Genomic DNA, 19,487 nt, shown 5'->3' on the forward strand with positions numbered 1-19,487 from the left:
GGTAGGGTGGCACAGAGGAGCAGAGCCTGCTGGGAACTCTGTGATTTGAGTGCTGAGCTTCCCAGTATAAGGCTTTCAGCCCCTTCCAAAGCTGGGAGAGATGCCTGCTGAGGCAGGAAGGGGCCCCTTGGGTCCTTCTTCCCCCTGCCCCCGTGGTCCATGGCCCTGGGCTGCGGCATTTCCCTCTCAGAAGGGAGAGCATACCCTGCCAGCAGTGTTCTCAGAGGTCTGCTTGAAGTAGGGAAGGGGTGGAGGTGGTGCTCTGAGTGACATAAGGTGCCTCCATGGGGAGCAACCACACAGGGACTTAGCTCTAGGGGCTTATGGCTCCTCTCAACCCTTTTAAAGAGCAGATGATCCCACCAAACTGCTGTCAAGCACCAGAATCCCCAACCCAGGATGGCAGACATCCCCCCCACTCCCTGCTGTCCCCACACCCCCTGCTGCTGAGACTGCCGCCACAGAAGCTAGAGAAGCTTCCACCCTACAGCTGGGGGCAGAGGTGGGTAAGAGCAGGCCGGCAGAGCGGCACAAAGGCCCCTTCTTGAGGACTGAGGATGCAGTCCAGGGCATGCTGCATGCAATCCCGTCCCTGCCGGCATTCACAAAGCCACCACCAGACTCACCAGATTCACTCCCACCTCAACTTTGGAGTGCGCCAATCATCACTTGGCTCATTCTTTCAAATCTCAACTCCTAAGACAGGCCTTCCCTAACCATCTGATCCAGCAGCTGGAGTTGAGGTTGTGATGTAGGAAGAGACTTTGTGTTAAGTGTGTCCGTGATAGCTCTGGGAAACCACACCTGGCGTTCACCTTGTTCTTTGGCCAAAAGCATTTAAAGAGCAGGAAGAACCAAGACAGTGAGAATACCTCATGAATAGGACCTCAGAGTCCCACCGGCACCTGGCTGACCGGGGCTGCCCTTACTAGGGCTTCCAGATTGAGAAAGATGGATTCCCAGTTAAATTTGAATTTAATTTTTTTTTTTTTGGCATAAGCATGCCTCACTTCATGTAACATACTAAAAATGTGTTCATCATTTATTTGAAATTCAAATGTAGCTGGGTATCCTGTATTTACCTGGCAAGCCTACCTGGCTCCTGTTTGGGAAAGACTGGCCATTCTGGCCCCTCCCAGCAAAGCTTCCCCATCCCCAACCGCTGAAACAGCTAGAGAACTCCTCAGCACGTGCTGCAGACAGAGGCCTTAACCTTGGGCTGCAGAGAATACAAAAGGCATGGGAGACCGGGCTCCCCAGGCCTAAGGTTCTGCAAAATGCACCCAGAATTCATTCGCTCTCTATAAGAATTCTTATCAAGTCCCTTCAGTTTGCCAGGTGCTGGGTGATGCTGGGAATGTATCCATGAACATGACAGGCACAGCCCTTTCTCTCAGACCGTAGTGCGTAGAAAAGGTGCTTACCCCAGATATGAGGGTCAAGGAAGGCTTCTGGGGCCTGGGACATCAACTCGGAGAGCTACAGGACAAGCAGGGGTTAACGTGGCAAAGGGACAGCAGGGAGAGGGCAAGAAGGTCCTGGCCAAAGACACAGCTAGAGGGACTAGAGCATTCTGCAGGAAAGAGGAGGTGGCCTAACTGGTTCCCCCTCAGGGCTCCTGGGCCACTGCCGGGATCAACATGCCTGAACCAAAGCCTGCACCAGCTCTGGGAGGTAAGCCTTGCCTTAGGATGGCAAATAACTGAAAGACACATACCCTGACCAGTATACAGAGGTGGGAGCGGCCTGCTGCTGGGGGTGGCACCTTCAGGCCCACTCCCTGAGGAGCTTGCTCCAACTTCCTTGAAAAGAAAACTAGTCTGAGTCTGAAAGCACATGGCTACTTTGATGAGCTTAAAACGGAACTATAATCACTTGGAGAAAAACCTATCTTGCAGCTTCGGGGCGGCAGCCCCAGCGGGAGCAGCCAGAGCGTCCAGCGGAGCAGCAGCAATGGGGAAGGAGTGGCAGCGAGGCAGGGGACTGGCCACTGATGAAGAGAGTGAGTCACCTGGGACCTCCAGAATTCCAGGGGATTGGGCTGAGGGACGTCACAGGCGGTGGGGCCCAGGCTGACCCCCAAGGTGGTCCAGTCTGGGAAAGCAGGATTCAAGACAGACAAGAACAAAACCCGCTCACAAACCAACGTAACCCTGCAGGATGGACAGAGAAGCGGTGACAGTCAGGAGAGTCAGGCCAGCTTTCACCTCTGCCGGGCTCTGAGGGACAGGACGTGGGTTGGATAGGCAGTGGGGACCGGCCTGGTGCACGAGGTGGCATGATGGCACCGGGTGCCCGAGGTGGGAGGCGATGGAAGGGGTGGGCTTTCCAACCTCTCTTGGTGTTTGTGTGCAGCCCCCTGGGGGAGGGAGGGATCAGCAGGACGTGTTTCCCCTTCGCCTGCCCTCCCTTCTTCCCTCCCTCTCTCCCTTCATTTTTCCTTCCTCCCTCCCTTCCTCCCTTCCTTCTTTCCCTTCTACTCCTTCTTTTCCTTTCTTTCAGCAAAGGTTTATTGGGCACCAACTTGTGTCAGGCACTGTTCCGGGCCCTGGAGAAATAGTAATCGATAAAACAGAAGGTTCTGCTTCTATGTGACTTATGTGAAGTGGGGGCATCAGATAATTGAAAAGGAAACTAACAACACATATACACACGTACGTGTAAATGTACACCGACACACAGACCTAATTGTGTGTAGCAACAAGTGTTATGAAGAAAATAAAGCAGGGGAAGGGCTGGAGTGTCACAGGACAAAGACTCTGAGGAGACAGGGGTAGAGGTGCAGGCCCTATGAAGATGTAAGGGAAGGTAAGTCCAACAGATGGAAGAGGGAGGAAGGGCAAAGGCCCTGAGGCAAGAATGTGCATGGTCATCTCCATCCTGCCCTACCCTCTAACACTATCTTCCCCAACAGAGGAGAAACTGTATACAGAGTAGAAAACAGCAACGTAAACAGGTTCTCAGGGAGAGCAGAGGGTGAAGGTGTAAGGTGTGTAGCGGGGACCCCGCAGCAATTCCCGGGGTGTCTAAGAAGTGTCCATAGGCTCATAGTTGTAGTTGTATCTGATTACTGGTCATGTCCTTCACTCAATGGAGAATCTGGACATAGGGTCACAGTCAGTGAGGCACCGCCAAGCCCCCCTTGTCCAGGCTGGCCTGAGCAGGAGGCATGGGAGCCCAGCCCCAAGACCTCACTCCCCTGGGCCAGCCCTCCCCTTCAGGAAGAACACATGAAGAGGTGCGTGTCCCAGTGGTGTCTTCGGTCCCCACCTCCCTGCTGTTCTCTGTGAGTAGGCCAGTCTGTCAGTCAATCAACAAACACTGAAGCCCTGCTATGTGAGTGCTAGGGGCGTTCGTTGTGGAGAGCAAGAAAGACCCCAAGGAGCAAGTGTGTGAGCCTGGGGGTGAAGGGTGGCCGGAGCCTTGGGTGTTGCCAGCAGAGGCGTGGGGAGGGAGGGGATATGAGGCTGATAATGATAGCCACCTCATCAACTCCACAAACCAGCCATAAACTGCAGACCCAGGACTCTTGCACTTTGTTCCAAGCCCTCGAAAGCTCTGAGTTCTCATCTTGACTCTGAAAGCCATGCTGACTCTGGATCCATCCCCCCTGGTTCTCGGCCAAGCCTCTCATGACAGGAGAGCAGCAAGGGAGTGGGGGCCGCTCTGAGCTCAAAGTGCAGGATGACCAAGCCATGGCCCAGAAGATGCCCCAGTGTGACCTGGGCGGAGGCTCAGGCAGTGTTCCCCAGTGGTGGCTTTATGGCCGCCCTCTCCAAGTCAGACGTCAGCTGAACACAGAAGAGCCAAAAAGGGGGGCACTCATATAAGGCACTGTCTCTGATGAGTGCACAAAGGCTGGTGACTCTTCCAAGGTTATAACAAGTTAGCAGCACACCTGTCCTAAGTCAAAGGCTTCACTTAACCCTGGCTCCACCCCTCCCACCTCCGTCCTGTACACTCCTCTTGGCCTTGGCTATCACCTCCTACCTGGAGTGCTCCTATCAGGCCAACTGGTCCTTGTCAAGAGCAGATTAGATTCGAAGGCACCTCGACCTTGGCTCAGGACCTCCCTTACCCAAGAAGCCATGTTCCTTTGATTCCTCCCACCCAGTGGGAGACCCTAACAAGTGGGCTGCTACCAGGGAGAATCATACCCCCCAGCTGGTCCCCCAGTTTGGATTGATCCTTGTCTCTTGCCTCATCCCCTGCTGTGGGCCAGTCATACCTCTTGCTCTAGCAGGGATGCAAGGGCCCCTTTCCCAAGGGGACCCAAGGGGCCAGAACGCCTCTCCTGCTCTTACTGCAGCAGGTGGCTCTGGGTAAGCTTCCTTCAAAGTGTCACCCTAAAGTTCAGGGCCCAAGAATGTTGCCCAAGGGCTGGCTCACAGGTTCCAGAACCTAAAGCTGTATCTTTAGAAGGCATAGATTGGATACTACTTGGAGTCTTTAATAAGTCATCCATCCCAACGTATCATTACTATGAAGTGATAGCCCTTCAGAGCTTCAAGGGCAGTGTCAGGTCCTGACATTGATGAGACTTTGAGAACTCTCATGTATTCTGAGTTTTTCTCCTCATCCAAGGGCCTCTCCTCATCTGGTAAATCCAAGCACCATTCAGGGCTTTTTAGACGGAGGGCTCAGTCCTGGCTTCACTTCCCTGTAGAGTCAAGACCCAGCTGCACCTGCTTGCCTAGACAGCTGTACACAAGCAGATGTGGTGGCCCCATATGAATGAGCTCAGCTCCTGGGCTTTGCCACGTTCCCTAGATGGCCAGGCCCACTGCAGAGCCTGGCCCCAGGCAGGTTCCTCCATGGAGAGGCTTCTCCCTGGAAGCCCTTCACCCTTCTTGCAAAGCTGCCCATCAAAGGAGGTCTGCTAAGATAGAAGGGTCTCAGCTCACATTCTTTCTTCCTCCTGTTCATGTTAGTCAACCCCCCTCACTCTCAAGGTGGGGGGGGGGGTTACAAGGTGGCCTCTGCCTGGCCACAGAAGTCCACTGCCACCTACCCCTCAACATGAGACTTTCTGTCTGACATCTGCATAAAAGGTCTCTCAAGAGGTCCTTCCTAAAACAAACTACTACAAAGTAACTAAACTAAAAACGAAATGTCATCTTCTTCCCTAGGGGTCCCTCCTCTGACCCATCTTTGGTGCCTTAAGGGAGTTTGTTTATTGAAGGGCTGTCAGGGAAGGGGCAGTGAGGCCAGGCAGGACCAGGGTGCTGCCTGGGCTGACAGCAGGGCTGGAGGCCCCTCAGGAGTCCTGAGCATTCAGAGGACTTTGTCAGGGCCCTGGACTTCCTAGAGGCGAGGGGTGGACCCTGAAGTGAATTTGCCTCCTGTGCTCTGGGTCCCACAGTGAGGACTGTGTCAGAGCCAGCAGACAGGTGCCTCTCCCCCAGCCCAGTGGGAGGCTCACCGGACCCCCAGCTCCAGCCTCCCACTGCCGCCACTCTGGTGGCAACTGCCCCCCTTCTCTGTGCGTGCCCCATGTTTGTCTCTACTGAAACAGACCTTGTTTCACTTCTCTCTGCCTCTCTCTCTCTCTCTCTCTCTCTCTCTCTCTCTCTCTCTCTCTCGCGCCCCCCCCCCCCCGTCTTCCTGTCTGACCTGAGGTTCCCTGGGCTGCTGGGAGGCAGATGATAATCTCCAGCACTTCAGAGTGTGGGCAGTTTCCTGGCCCCTCTCTGGGAACAACGCTTGAGATACACACAGCTACAGGAAGGCACACACGGGGCCCATAGTGCTTTAGGGACAGTTAGATGCCACAGCCCCCAAGCACCTGAGCTCCACACAGAGGGGGCTGGGGAGGAGTCACTGTCAACCAGTCAGGCCCTCAGGGCAGGAGAGGGATGGCAGTGCCGAAGTCCAGGCAGGCATACAGGCTGACCGCTGCAGCCAGCGAGCCCTGGGCGCCCCCACAGCCCCTCACTGCCACCACAGCCATGCCTGCTGCAAGGGAGGTTGGAATCAACTCGTTCTAGTCAGGATCTCAGCAAACCTGCTGTGTACATGGGAGGCCGCAGCTGCACCAGGCTCTAGAAATGTATGAGGATGCCCAGTTTCTACCGCCCAGAGCTCCATGGGGAGACATGTGAATGACCACAGTCCTACTCACTGAATACTGTGCTGAGTGCCAAGGCCTTGCTTTAGGAACAGAAGGGCAGGTCGGGCCTGAAGGGACGATGGCTGATGAGCAGGTGATAGGAGGAGGGGGACATTGCAGGCAGGAGAGAGAAGCAGGAAAGACCCCGGGGCCTGAGAGCTCAGGGTCTGCTTGATGTGCCAGTGGGCAGCTTGCATAGACCACTGAGTCAGGAGAAAGATGGAATCTGACTGGAGTTGCAAACACTTTAGTTCACCCAGTAAAGACTTTTTTTTTTAAATATGCCATTTTCTCACATACACCATCTTATGAAAGAAGTAATATTTTAACTACCAAAAGAACAAAAACACAAAGGATATTTGGATTAAAAGATATTGTGACCAATAGGACCAAAACAGGACAGCTGGTCACTTGGCTAATATATGCCGATTGGCTTTCTATGTCTGACTGTTCTTGTCTCACCCCCTTTCTTGCTGACTATTAAACACTTTTTCAAGGCCAGAGCTGCCACCAGTGAGCCTCTGGGAGCATTGATACCTGTGGAGGTAGGGCCAGAAATGAGGATGTGGAGGAGGCAGGGGGAGGAAGGACCTTGGACTTCACTCCAAGGAGCGTGGATTTTATCACTCAGCTGAAGCATGGGGAAGGGTTTTGCAAACGGATGCTGTTTTCAGGTTTGTGCTTTAGGACAAGTATCCATTCCCAGGCTGTGTGTGAGAATGGGCTACAGAGAGAGAGACTGAGGATGAGAGCAGAAGGGCGGGCCTGCGAGAGATGCTGAGGGTCCGTAGGTGGGACAGTGGCAGTGGGTCTTAGAGAGGGCTGGGCACTGCAGTGAACAGGTAGGGCAAGAGGAATGCACAAAGCCAGGAAGAGGCAGGTGTCATGCCTGTGTATGTTCATGCCGGGACGGCAGCAGAGGTCACCTCACCAGGAGCAAAACCAGGAGAAGTGGGCTTAAGATTTGGGGTTAAAAATAAGAACATCTAAAGGATATGGCACTTGACACGTCCCACAAAAGTGGACGGAGACAGCATTGTGGAGCGGAGAGAAGGAGGGGACAGTGGAGTGGCTCATGGTGGCACTTATCCGACTTTGCATTTGGCCTCCATCACTTGTGTGACCTTAGTCAACTTACTAACCTTTTTGTTAGTAAAAAGTAAAAACCCTTCATTTCCTCTCCTGTAAAATGGGAATCAAATGTAGCTAAGCCATAGGATTGCTAGGAGGTTTGAATGAATTAAGATATGTAAAGCACTTAGATGCCTGGCTCAATGGACGTGGCCTGATTTTGTACACTGTCGTATCTCTAGCACCCACATAGCACCCACAGCATAGAAGGGCCATTAATGTTGGTGAAAGGGAGGAAGGAGGCATGATTGGGGCAAATGCCAGGCCTGGCTTCGCAGAAGGACAAGGGTCTGGGACAGTACTTTGAGTGTTCTGAGTCCCCCCTAGGCAGCCCTCACTTGCCTCTCCCACATTCACCAAACAGTGATTGAGATAGAAAATTTGGTGGGCTTGGGGAGGGGGAGGGACTCAACACCTCCTGAAGTTCTCTTGGGTGGATGTCCTCTGGGGCCCAGCAGCATCTCGACACCCAGAAGGCAGGCAGAGAAAAGGGGCAAAGGATCCCGTGGAGGGTGAGTGGACCCACAGCAGCTGTGGGAGTGAGAAGAGCTGGCCCCTCCAGTCGCCCACCTCCTCACACCAAAGGACCAGCACCCTCCGCAACCAGGTCTTCATCTCCTTTCCCTCCCACCATCCAGACCTGCTTCTGGAATGTTCCCCTCCTAGGAACATGTCACCCCCCTCACCTCCTCCTCCACCTCCCCTCAACCAGTCAGCTCCTGCCTCCTTTCATCCCCACCTCCCTTGGCGCACACTGAATCTACCAGTTCCCTCAGTCTCTGGGGGGCCCTAGGCCACTGTCTTCTCCTGTCACCTCTGCACGTTTGCTAGCCACATCTTCACTGGTGGCTCTGAAATAGGTTTGTGGTCAGGGCACTGCCCAACCCAAAGCCTTCCTGAGGAGGAAGTCTGACGGCCCGCCTCAGCTTTGGCAGCCTCAGCCTGCTTTTCCAGCCTCTGCTCACCTCCTAGTGCTGACCAGCATAAGTTTGTTCCCTCCACTTCAAATGCGAGCCTTCCAACAGCTGGTCTGACCAACCCCTACCCCTTCTTTCAGGGCTCAGCCCAAGCGACACCCCTAGCCGGGGCTCAGGCCCCGTCACGTCTTGGATCATCCAAGATCATCCAGGTAGTCTGTGTTGATGAGACCATCTCTAGCACAAGCACAGTGGTCTCAGGAGAAATGTGCAGAGGAACAAGTGAGAGAAAGAAAAGTAAAGAGACATTTTTAATGAAGACCAGGCAAGATTAGGCAATAGGAGACACGACAGATATGAGTCAAAGATTACTCAGATGTTCCTAGCCTGGGGGGTGGAGACGGGTCATCACTGTCCACAGCTATGGAGCTGAACTTCACCCAGGGCCCCGAGTGAAGAAACGCCCCTTCCCCTTGGCCCTGCTTCCTGGGAGTCAGGGCCCTGACACCCCAAAGGCAGAGTGTAATAGAGACAGGGTCCAAGGATGCTTACTTGCCACAGCACATTGTCCTTGGAATGTCAACTTTGAAAACAAAAACAAAAAACGATAGCTTGTTTATTAAATTTGTTTATTAAAATGAAGCTACAGGGAGACGTGAACGCTAAGACAACTTTCTCCAAAGGGAGGAGTGCTGAGCCCAAGTGCAGAGGAGTGAATTCTACAGATACTCTGCATTTTAGAAGGTGAAAATGCACATAAACAAAGTAATTTTTCACATGAAAAAGATCTGAGGGTTTTCACCAGCTCTCAGGGTCGGTGTGAGCCACAGAGCTGACAGGGCTTCCAGAACTGTCAAGACACTCTGCAGCTGCACCAAAAAAAAAAAAAAAAGACTCAAGTTAACTGGATCAGGCCCCCCTCTGCACCAGTTAGACCAGCCCTGAAGCTTTCCTCAAACAAGGGCATGGTGTTCACAAAGGATGCGGAAAATCTGCAGTCTGTTCACAAGAGGGTGACCAAGTGCAGAGGAATCTGGAAACCATCTCTTCCCAGGAATCAGTGAAGGTGCTGTATTTCTTCTGAAGAAAAGGAGACACGGATAGACCTGGATGCTACTTCTCATGTTAGAGAGTGGTCATGTCAAAGACAGAAAAGCCTCCCTAAGTGTTTCTCTAGAGAGCAGTGAGGAACAGCAAGTATAAACGATGAGGCGAGGTGGGAGACACAGTTAGCATAAGAAACAGTTTCTAACAACTAGAGCAGTCCAGCCCACCAAGGTAGTGAGCTTCCTGGCCCTGGAAATGTTTAAGTGGGGGCAGGGTGATGTCAGGGCTACGGTAGGCCTCGCTGGCAAGAGAGCGGTGGTTCCCAACCATTTTTCCCCTCCCAAGCATCCCACTGTTAAGGAATGCCATGTTTTGAAATATTGTATCTGTTTAATAAACTATACTGCTTCAAAGTAAAAGTTATCCCATTTTAATAGTCGAAAACCTCTACACTGTCAATCATCTGATGCTTAGGCAGGTGAAGCCCACTGAATAGAGGAAGAAGTGCTCAGCTTTGGGGGGCTGGAAATGCTTCTCAGAAGAGGAGGTGTGCCTTTCAGCCAGAACTCCCTCTTCCAGCAAGGTGCCAAAATGACCACAAAGGGAAGGAGGAGAGGCACAGGTAGATGTTCTCTAGGCCTTCTAGAAAGCATGGAGTTGGTCCTTTGGCCACCTACATGCAAGTCTTTAAGAAAGGTAAAATTGTAGACATCAAGGGAATGGGCACTGTTCAAAAAGGAATGCCCCACAAATGTTACCATGGCAAAACTGGAAGAGCCTGTCGTGTTTCCCAGCATGCTGTTGGCATTGTTGTCAACAAACAAGTTAAGGGCAAGATTCTGGCCAAGAGAATTAACGTACGTACCGCGCATATTAAGCGCTCCGAGAGCCAAGATAGCTTGCCGAAATGTGGGAAGGAAAGTGAAAAAAAGAAAGAAGCCGAAGAGAAAGGTACCTGGGTTCAACAGAAGCGCCAACCTGCTCCACCCAAAGACACATTCTCGGGGAGAACAGGTGGAAAAGACCCTGAGGCACCAGAACCTGTTCCATGAGAATTCATGGTTTAATAGGTGTAAAAATAAGTAAGTCAATAAATAAAAGACCTCTGGACTGGTTTAAAAAAAGGGAGGTCATGCCAGAGCTGGGATTTGCAGAATAACTTGGGGTTCTGTGAGCCAACAGGGGGATGGTCTGTGGGGCAGGGAAAGACTCAGGTACAGAAAAAGCTCCAGAATACATCACTGAGTACAAAGTGGGGCTGCCATGAGGCTGGGGCAGGAGGATGCAATTAAAAGGGATGTCCGTGCTCTGCTCTGGAGCTTGTCAGTTCAGCAGGGGCCAGGCTGGGGCTTCGACCGGGAATGGGGCATGATCTACAAGAAGTGAAGAGGTGCTAGCCAAAAAGGGAGAAAATAGACACAGTCCAACTACTTTAGAAGTAAGACCTTCTGTGATCAAGAGACACCCCAAGGAAATGCAAACAAGTCACAAACTGGGAATTATATCTGCAGCACATTTACATGACAAAGGACTACTAGCCAGTGTATTTGACCAACTGTATCAATCAAGAAGAAAAAGGAAAAAACTAAATGGGCAAAGGAAACAAACAGGAATAGCACAGAAGGGGGAGCACAAATGTCCCCTAAACACATGAAGACGTGTTCAACCTCATCAGCAACAAGGGAATGAAAATATGTCCTACCCAGAGAACTGGAGCACATGTAAAAATTGGACAATAGTAAGTGTTGGTGAATATACAGAGCAACGTGGGAGCTCTCATCCAATGCTGGTGAGAGTGCAAATCAGTGCAAGTATTTTGGAAAGCAGTTTGACATTGGGACTCCCTTGAACTTTTGCATGTGAACATCTGCATACCCTTGGCTCAGCAATTTTACTCCCAGTATATTCCCTAGAGCAATATTGCTCAATGAGGACCAGTTTCGTTTTTGTTTTAATTTTCAATCTGCTGGGGGAACAATACTTTCATAAATTATAATGAGAATGAATTTCTAAAAAATGAAGCGAAAAAAAGACCTATAATATACAAGCCCTGATATTTTATTATTCAATTCAACATGCATAAAGTTACTTACATATACCAAGGAGATATACACAAGAGTGCTACTGGCAAATTGTTTTGTAACAGCAAAAAAACAAGAGGTAACTCACATGCCCAGTGACAGGATTAGAGATTGGGGAAATAAATTGTGTCATCATGATGGGTTATGGACTACTCTACAGATGTAAATATAAATGAACTATAGCTCTATGCAACAACACCAACAAAGTCTCATAAACATAATTGTGAGAGAAAAAAGCCTCAGAAGACTCTAATATGATACCTTTTTGGAAAAAGCTTTATCAAAGTACAATTTAATTTACATTTCCATGTTGCAGCGTGATTCACCCAGCTTAAGTGTACAATTATTAGATTATTTAGAGAGTTGTGCAACCATCACACTACCTAATTTCAGTATACTTCCACCACTTCAAAAACAACCCTCATGCTTATTTTTAGTCACTCCAGCCATACTCACGCCCTGCCCCAGACAACCCCTGACCTATGTTCTGTCTCTCTAGACCTGCCTTTTCTGAACATTGTATATAAATGAAATCATACAACATGTAGTCTTTCATGTCTTGTTTCTTTCATTTAGCATCATGTTTTTGGAGTCCGTCCGTGTTATAGCTTGCATCAGAACTTCATTTCTTCATCAGTTCCTTTATGCAGATACACCACATTTCGTTTACTCATTCACAAGTTGGTGGACATCACAAGTGGTGGGTTCCACTTGTCAGCTATTTTGAATAACACTGCTTGGCATGCAAGTCTTTGAACAGATACGTGCTTTCATGTCTCTTAGGTACATTCCTAGGTGACACTGTTTTTATAAAACTCCAAAACAAACAAAACTAAACAGTGTGAAATACACAGTACTGAAACTATTCTTTAAAAGTGAGGAGAGCTGGGACGCCTGGGTTGAGCGTCCTACTTTGGCTCAGGTCAGGATCTCACGGTTCGTGAGTTGCAGCCCCGCATCAGGCTTGCTGCTGTCAGTATGGAGCCCCCTTTGGATCGTCCATCCTCTTTCTCTGCCCCTCCCCTGCTTGTGCTCTCTCTGTCTCTCAAAAATAAATAAACATTTTTTTAAAATGTTTACAAATAATACAAAATTAAAAATGAAGAGAGTAATAAACACAGCATTCAGGGGAGTCAGTTGGGGGTGCATGTGGAGAAAAGGGAAGGACTAGTCTCAGCTAGACAAGAATAATATTGGAAAGTGAGTTTATGGTATTCATTTTATTATGCTTCAAAAAGTACATTACATTCTATATCAAGTATGTATACATGTTTATACTATTTATAATGTACATATGTTACATAAAAAGACATTTTTAAAAATGAAAGGCTACCTCCAATACCCAAATTCCATTCATCCCAGGATAACCAGGTCCCTACTCCAGCCGACAAGATTAAACACGCTCTGGCCACCTGTCTGCCCTTAGCCTGCTCATGGCTCCCTCTGCTTCAGCCACCGAGGCCCACCCCCCTGGCCGTTCCTCAAAGGTGGGGACTAGCTCCTGCAGGGTCTCTGAAGAGCCCCTCCCCAGATGTCCACAAGGCTGCTGGCTGGCTTCCTCCAGGACCCCTCTTCCCTGATGCCCCAGGTGGAACAGCACATCTGCACGTCCTCCTCTGTGTGCTCCAACCGCAGCCTCATTTATTTTGTAACATGACATTGTCATCTCCCCAGCACAGACACACATCCAGCTGGGCTGTTTAGCTCTCTGCCGAGACCCCAGCATGCAGAAGTGCCTGGCTATAACATGGTCTCAGTAAATACTTTTAGACTGAATTAAAGCAGCCAAGCTTGTGATCAGATGGAGATTACTGGTGTTATCCAACAGAGCTCTTCTCGTGTCCACCAAAAGCACGAATGGCACGCTTTAGGTAACCCATGCCGTAGACGCATCTGGGGGAGATGTATGATTTCAGTTAGAAAGGTGGAGGTGTTGAAAATGGTTGTCTGACCCTCATGAGCACCTTCAAGAACGCTAGGCATCCAGGATCCCATCCGGAGGCAACTGGGCCAGGCGAGACTGAAAGTACTCTGCAAAGCTAGGATTCCATGTTTCCAGGGCGGGGTGGCCTCTGGAGGAAAGCAGTCCTATGGTCCTCACCATCCTAATCCAGACCTCAGACAGATAATTCCAGAAGGCAGCTGAGCAAGCGCCTAGGGCCCAGGGAGGTCTGGGCTGGAGGTGTGCATTTGGAAGCTATCTCCAGCTTCAATCCCATGATCTACCCTCATAATCTTTTTTTTTTTTAAGTTTGCATTATTTATTTATTTACCTATTTATTTGTTTATTTATTCTTAAGTAAATGTAATCTCTACACCTAACATGGTGTTAAACTCACAGCCCCAAGATCAAGAATCATATGCTCTACTGACTGCGCCAGCCAGGTGCCCCCTAGTTAATTTTAATTTCAAAACAGAAGCAGTATAAAATATCTTCCCATTAAACACAACTTTATTGCTTTAGTAGGACTACATTCCACTCTGGTGAAAATTTAGCATCCGAATTGTGATGTGTAAAACGCACACCAGATTTTTTTTTTTAAGTTTTTATTTATTGATTTTGAAAGAGAGCACGTGTGCAAGAGCAGGGGAGGGGCAGAGAGAGAGAATCTCAAGCAGGCTCTGCACGCTCAGCTGGGAGCCCCACGTGGGGCTCGAACTCAAGAACCATGAGATCATGACCTGAGCCAAAATCAAGACTCAGACACTTAACCGACTGAACCACCCAGGCACTCCTATGCACACCAGGGTTTTAAGACTTAGGCTGCAAAAAAAGGTAAAATATCTCATTACTAATTTTTGTATTAATCACATGTTGAAGCAATAACATTTTGGATATATCGGTTTAAATAAAATATTAATTATTAACTCAATGTTACTAAAATGTTAATGAAATGAATGTTACCTCTTTTTTTTATTTTTTTAAATGATGTGGTTACCAGAAATTTTTAAATTATATATATGTGGCTCTCATTATATTTCTGTTGGACAGACATTTCCATTATCACAAGAAAGTCCCACTGGACAGTGCTGGTTGAGTCTAAACAAACCAGATTCACCTTGGCCTCCAAGCATCCTTGTTAGTCCCCTCCCACACTGGGCTCCTGCTTTCTGCCAGGGGGGTGGTGAGGTGGAGGGGTGCCTACCTCTCTCAGAGTCTGCCTTTCTCCAAAGGAAGCTCTCTTGCCTGTCCCCTCCAGCCTACTTGAACCTTCTTCCTCTGGACACCTTAGCACCTACAACTTACACCAGCCTTAGGCACGTGGCCTCAGAGACCTAATTTTCTCTTCATCTCAATCTTTATATTAAAGGTAATCTTGTATTTCTCAGTGTCTTGCATATAAAGAATGCTGATGGTTTTTATGATATTAATAACATATTGTTTGTGTATGATGACTGGCAAGGGATCGGTCTTCACTTTCTCACAATGCTTAGATGGGGGGATGGGTAAAAGTGTTTACGGCCATTTCACACCTGAGGACGCTGAGGCTCAGAGAGATTATTTTGCTCAGGTCGTAAGACATATAAGTGTGGCCCAGCTTTTTCTGGCTCCTAATCCAGTGCTATTTCCCCTGTACTTTGCTTTTGGTGCCTATGTGACTTAATGCTGAATAAATATAGAAAAGAGAGATTAGCATGGATTTAGGAAACTAGACCTTTTCATGGGCTGGGCTTTGGGAGACGGGTAGGTTTTGGCCAAGCAAACAGGAGTAGGTGGGTATTGAGTAAGAGAACCACAGCTTCTCTGAAAACCAATCAATAATCAGGAGATTGCTTGATGATCATAGAATAATAGAAGTAAACATTCGGGCATATTTTTTAATAACAGCTTTATTGAGATGTAATTCATATACTATAAAATTCCCCCTTTCCAAGTATACAATTCAGTGGTTTTCAGTATATTCACAGAGTTACCCAACCCTCACTGCTAATTCCAGAACATTTTCATCATCCCAAAAGAAACTCCATACCATTGGCAGTCACCTCCATTTCCCCTCCCCCCAGTCCCTAACACCCACTAATCTACTTTCGGTCTCTGCAGATTTGCCTAGTCTAGAAGTTTCATATAAATGGATTTATAAAATATGTGGCCTTTTGTGACCGACTTCTTTTGCTTAGCATAATGTTTTCAAGGTTCATCCATGTTGCAGCATATAATAGCGTCAATACTTGTAGCATATAATCAATACCTCATTTCTTTTTATGGTTGAATAATACTCCATTGTATGAATATACCACTTTTTGTTTATCCATCCATCAGTTGATGGACATTTGGGTTGTTTCCCGTTTGGGGCTATTATGAATAATAATAGGCTTCTTGGGCATTTGTGTGAAAGTTGTTGTGTGGCTGCGTTTTCAATTCTCTTGGGTATATACCCCAGAATGGAGTTGCAGGGTCACAACGGTAACTCTATGTTCAACGTTTTGAGGAACTGCCAACCTGTTTTCCAAAGTGGCTACCACCATTTTATAATCCCGTCAGCAATATGTAAGGGTTCCAATTTCCCCACATCCTCAACAACATTTGTTATTGTCTATCTTTTTAATTTTAGGTGTCTTGGTGGGTGTTAACTGGTAACTCAGTTTGAGGTTTGATTTACATTTTCCTGATGACTAATGAAGTTGAGCATCATCTTTTCATGTGCTTATTGGTTATTTGGTTGTCTCTGGTGAATGTCTATTCAAATCCTCTGCCCATTTTTTTTCGGTTATTTATTTACTTTTTTATTTGTTTTGAGAGAGAGTGAGAGAAAGAGGGGTGGGGCAGAGAGAAAGGGGAGAGAGAGAACCCCAAGCAGGCTGTGCTCTGGCAGCTCAATGTGGGGCTCAAACTCACGAAACTGTGAGATCATGACCTGAGCCAAAACCAAGAGTCGGACGTTTAGCTGACTGAGCCCCTCAGGCGCCCCTTTATGCCCATTTTTTTTAAGGTTATTTATTTTGAGGGAGAGAGAGCACACAAGTGGGGAAGAGGCAGAGAGAGAGATGAGAAAGAGAGAATCCCAAGCAGGCTCCTCACCATCAGCACAGAGCCCAACGTGGAGCTTGAATTCACAAACCAAGAGATCAGAACCTGAGCCAAAGTCAGACACTTAAACGACTGAGCCCCTAGGTGCCCCTCTTCTGTCCATTTTTAAACGGAGTTATTTGTCTTTTTGTTGAGTTGTAAGAGTTCTTACAACTCAAGAGGGACACAAGTCCCTTATTATATGCATGCTTTACAAATATTTTCTCCCATTCCGTGGGTTGTCTTTTTCTTTTCTTTTTTTTTTTTTTTTTGATGGTATCCTTTGAAGCACAGAAGTCTTTAATTTTGATGAAGTCTAATTTACCTAATTTTTCTTTTATCACTTGTGCTTTTAGTGTCATATCTAAGAAACTACTGCCTAATCCAAGGTCACAAAGATTTATATCTATGTTGTTTCTTTTTTAACATTTATTCATTTTTGAGAGGGAGAGACAGGGATTGAGCGGGAGAGGGGCAGAGAGAGAGAGAGACATAGAATCAGAAGCAGGCTCCAGGCTCTGAGCTGTCAACACACAGCCCAACGTGGGGCTCGAACCCATGAACCATGAGATCATGACCTGATCCAAAGTCGAACGCTTAACCAACTGAGCCACCCAGGCACCCCTATATCTATATTTCTTCTAATATGTTTATGATTTTAGCTCTTACATTGTCTGTGATCCATTTGGGGTTAATTTTTGTAAATGATATGAGATAGGAATCCAACTTCATCTTTTGGCATGTGGAAATCCAGTTTGTCCCAGAACCATTTGTTAAAAAAACTTTCTTCCCTTTCCCTCCACCCCATTTGTCTGGGCACCCTTATCAAAAAGTCAAGTGAATGTAAATGTAAGGGTTTATTTCTAGACTCTCAATCTTATTCCATTTGGGAGCATATTTTTCTAAGGGATTTTTTTTTCCCTCGATCTGTGGTAGCCGGTGATTTCTCTTCCCCTGGAAGAGAGGTGGAGATTTTGAGTGATCTCCCAAGCAGACTGCATTTCCTTTGTTGGGTCAGGCATCCACAGCACTGTGCACTGGCCTAATCACAGGGACCTCCTCCTATAGGAATCAGAAACCCCTCCATTGTTTTGATGGCAGCCAGGAAGCAGCTGACTGACCAAAGGACCTTATCTCTTTCCTACCTCTCAAGGTTATTGCAAACATCAAATTAGATAATTTCCACAAAAGAATTTAGGAGGTCTAAAGCGCTATCCAGATGTAAGGTGTATTCTTACTATAGCTCTCCCTCATGAATAAGAACCTAAAAAGAGAGTGAGAAGTTTTTAACTTTTACTCATTGGGATCAAGGCAGTGTCAATGTTATTGCAAATTCCCGATTAGTGAGGTCTGGCTCTTTCTGTTGTTCTTGTAGGCTGTGAGCCTCCCACCTGGAAAGTGAATACGATTGGTATTTATTCCTTTTATCCACGTCCCCCCTTCCTTGAATGAGGGCCTACTTTGTGCCAGGCACTGTGCTAAGCTCTAGGAAAACCCGAGAATAAGGCAGACAGTCTCTGTCTCCTGGAGTTGATGGCGTAGTAGGGAAGCAGCACCCCTCAACAAGCTATTATAGTAAATGTGACCGTTAGAGAGGTGCAGTGACGCCTCCAACCAGCCCTGGTATCAGTTTGCTCCACGCAAACCACAGGGATTAGACTGTCTTCCCACCTGTTTACCTTTCTTCTGTGATTTTTCGGCGAAGCAGAGGCTGCTCCATGCCGAACCCAGATGTTCTGTAGACATCATCACAATGCCACACAGACCTGAGAGGGGACCAGCCTGTTCTATCATCGTCCTAGATGTGGTTCTCAGGAGCTCTTCAGAGGGCAGCCCTGGCTGAAACCTGCCTCCATCCTGCTTTCCTGGGGTTTCTTTCCTGAAGACAGAAAAAGGCTCCCTGGTTACAAGCTAAGCCTCACGCTCTTTTTGCACTGCACCCATCCTCCTCTCCTTCCCCCTCCTCCAGGGGCTGAAAGGGTGTCGCTCTCACCACCCCACCCCACCCCCACCCCACCCAAGCCTCCGGTGGAGACTCTTCCTTCCCAGAAAACAGCAGCTCACTTATGTGCCCCATGGCTCATTGCCCGCATAGCATGGAAAACCAAGCTATGAGGACCCCCTGCGAGCACCTTCCTCTTCAACCCACCTCTACCCCCATCCTCCTCCACACCTGTCTTCCTGGCACTGTGTCATCTGACAAGACGGCACCATCTCGGGGTTCCTCAGGTCACGGCCTCCTGCACATGCTCCATGACGAGGTGAGCCCATGTGTCCCTCAGAGCTTCAGGCTCCATCCACACGCGGGTACCCAGGATCCCCAACTGCCCCAAGCAGCTGAACGCCTTGTGGGCGCCCGTGCAGCTCTCGACTGCTTCTTTCCCTGATGCTTCTGCCCTGCCTCTGCTTCTTCCAGCCTCCCCTCCCACGCCCTTCTCCACATTCCACTATAGCATATACGGTCCTCCCACCTCTGTGGACAGATGTCCCCAGGAGGAGTTAGGGGAGGACCCTCAGCTTCCACAACCTGGGGAGATGCCATTCTCTCCCTTCCCTTTGCTTGTCACTTGGAGGGACACGTGGATGAGACAGGGAAAGGATGAGGAGTGTGGAGGCCTGAGGTGACTTGGAGCCAGCCACTCAACCTAAGTCTTGATCTCTTCATCTGTCAGTGAAGGGGTACTTCCCATCAGGAGGCTCATCTCTAGCTCTCAGAGGCTGCAAGTCTGTGTGGTTGTTTCTGTGTAAGCGACTGACAGCTTGTGTCCCCAGTGGGAAGAGGGCATGTGTGCCAGCCCTCCCGTCCCTCTAGGCAAACCCTGTCACAACAGCCCCCTCCATTCTTCCCCCCCTTTCCCGGTAGTCCCCCACCCAGTGTGCAGGTGCGCTGGGGGCTCTGAGCATCTCTGCGGCACCTCCCCCGGGGCGCCTCCAGCCTCCAAAGCAGAAACTTTCCCCGCGCGGGTGCAGGCCACACCCCCTCCCCCCAAGGCCTGGCGGAGAAGCTGGACCCGGTGACTGATCATTAACCCCATCTCTGCTGCACCAGCGGCACTGCGGACAGCTCCCCCACTTTGTCACTCGGGAACCCAGAGAGGCCTGGGGCGGTGAGGCCGGAAGATTGAGCATCGCAGACCGCCGGGCTCCCGGGGGCCTGCGCCGAGGCTGGGTGATGGCAGGGAGAGGGCACCGTG

General features: G+C 49.0%; 1 long non-coding RNA gene across 1 annotated transcript; it reads right to left on the reverse strand.

Moving 5' to 3' along the window:
* Positions 1-17,569: 17,569 nt before the first annotated feature.
* LOC121015250 (uncharacterized) lies at positions 17,570-18,152 on the reverse strand. The gene is made up of 2 exons (XR_005783721.1): positions 17,973-18,152; positions 17,570-17,684 (listed from the first exon to the last, which is right to left on the reverse strand). It is a non-coding gene; the product is annotated as an uncharacterized LOC121015250 (long non-coding RNA).
* Between the last annotated feature and the right edge of the window lie 1,335 nt (positions 18,153-19,487).

This window comes from Herpailurus yagouaroundi, unplaced genomic scaffold (genome assembly GCF_014898765.1).
Source record: "Herpailurus yagouaroundi ecotype Mexico unplaced genomic scaffold, PumYag 206, whole genome shotgun sequence".
Lineage (NCBI taxonomy): Eukaryota > Metazoa > Chordata > Mammalia > Carnivora > Felidae > Herpailurus > Herpailurus yagouaroundi.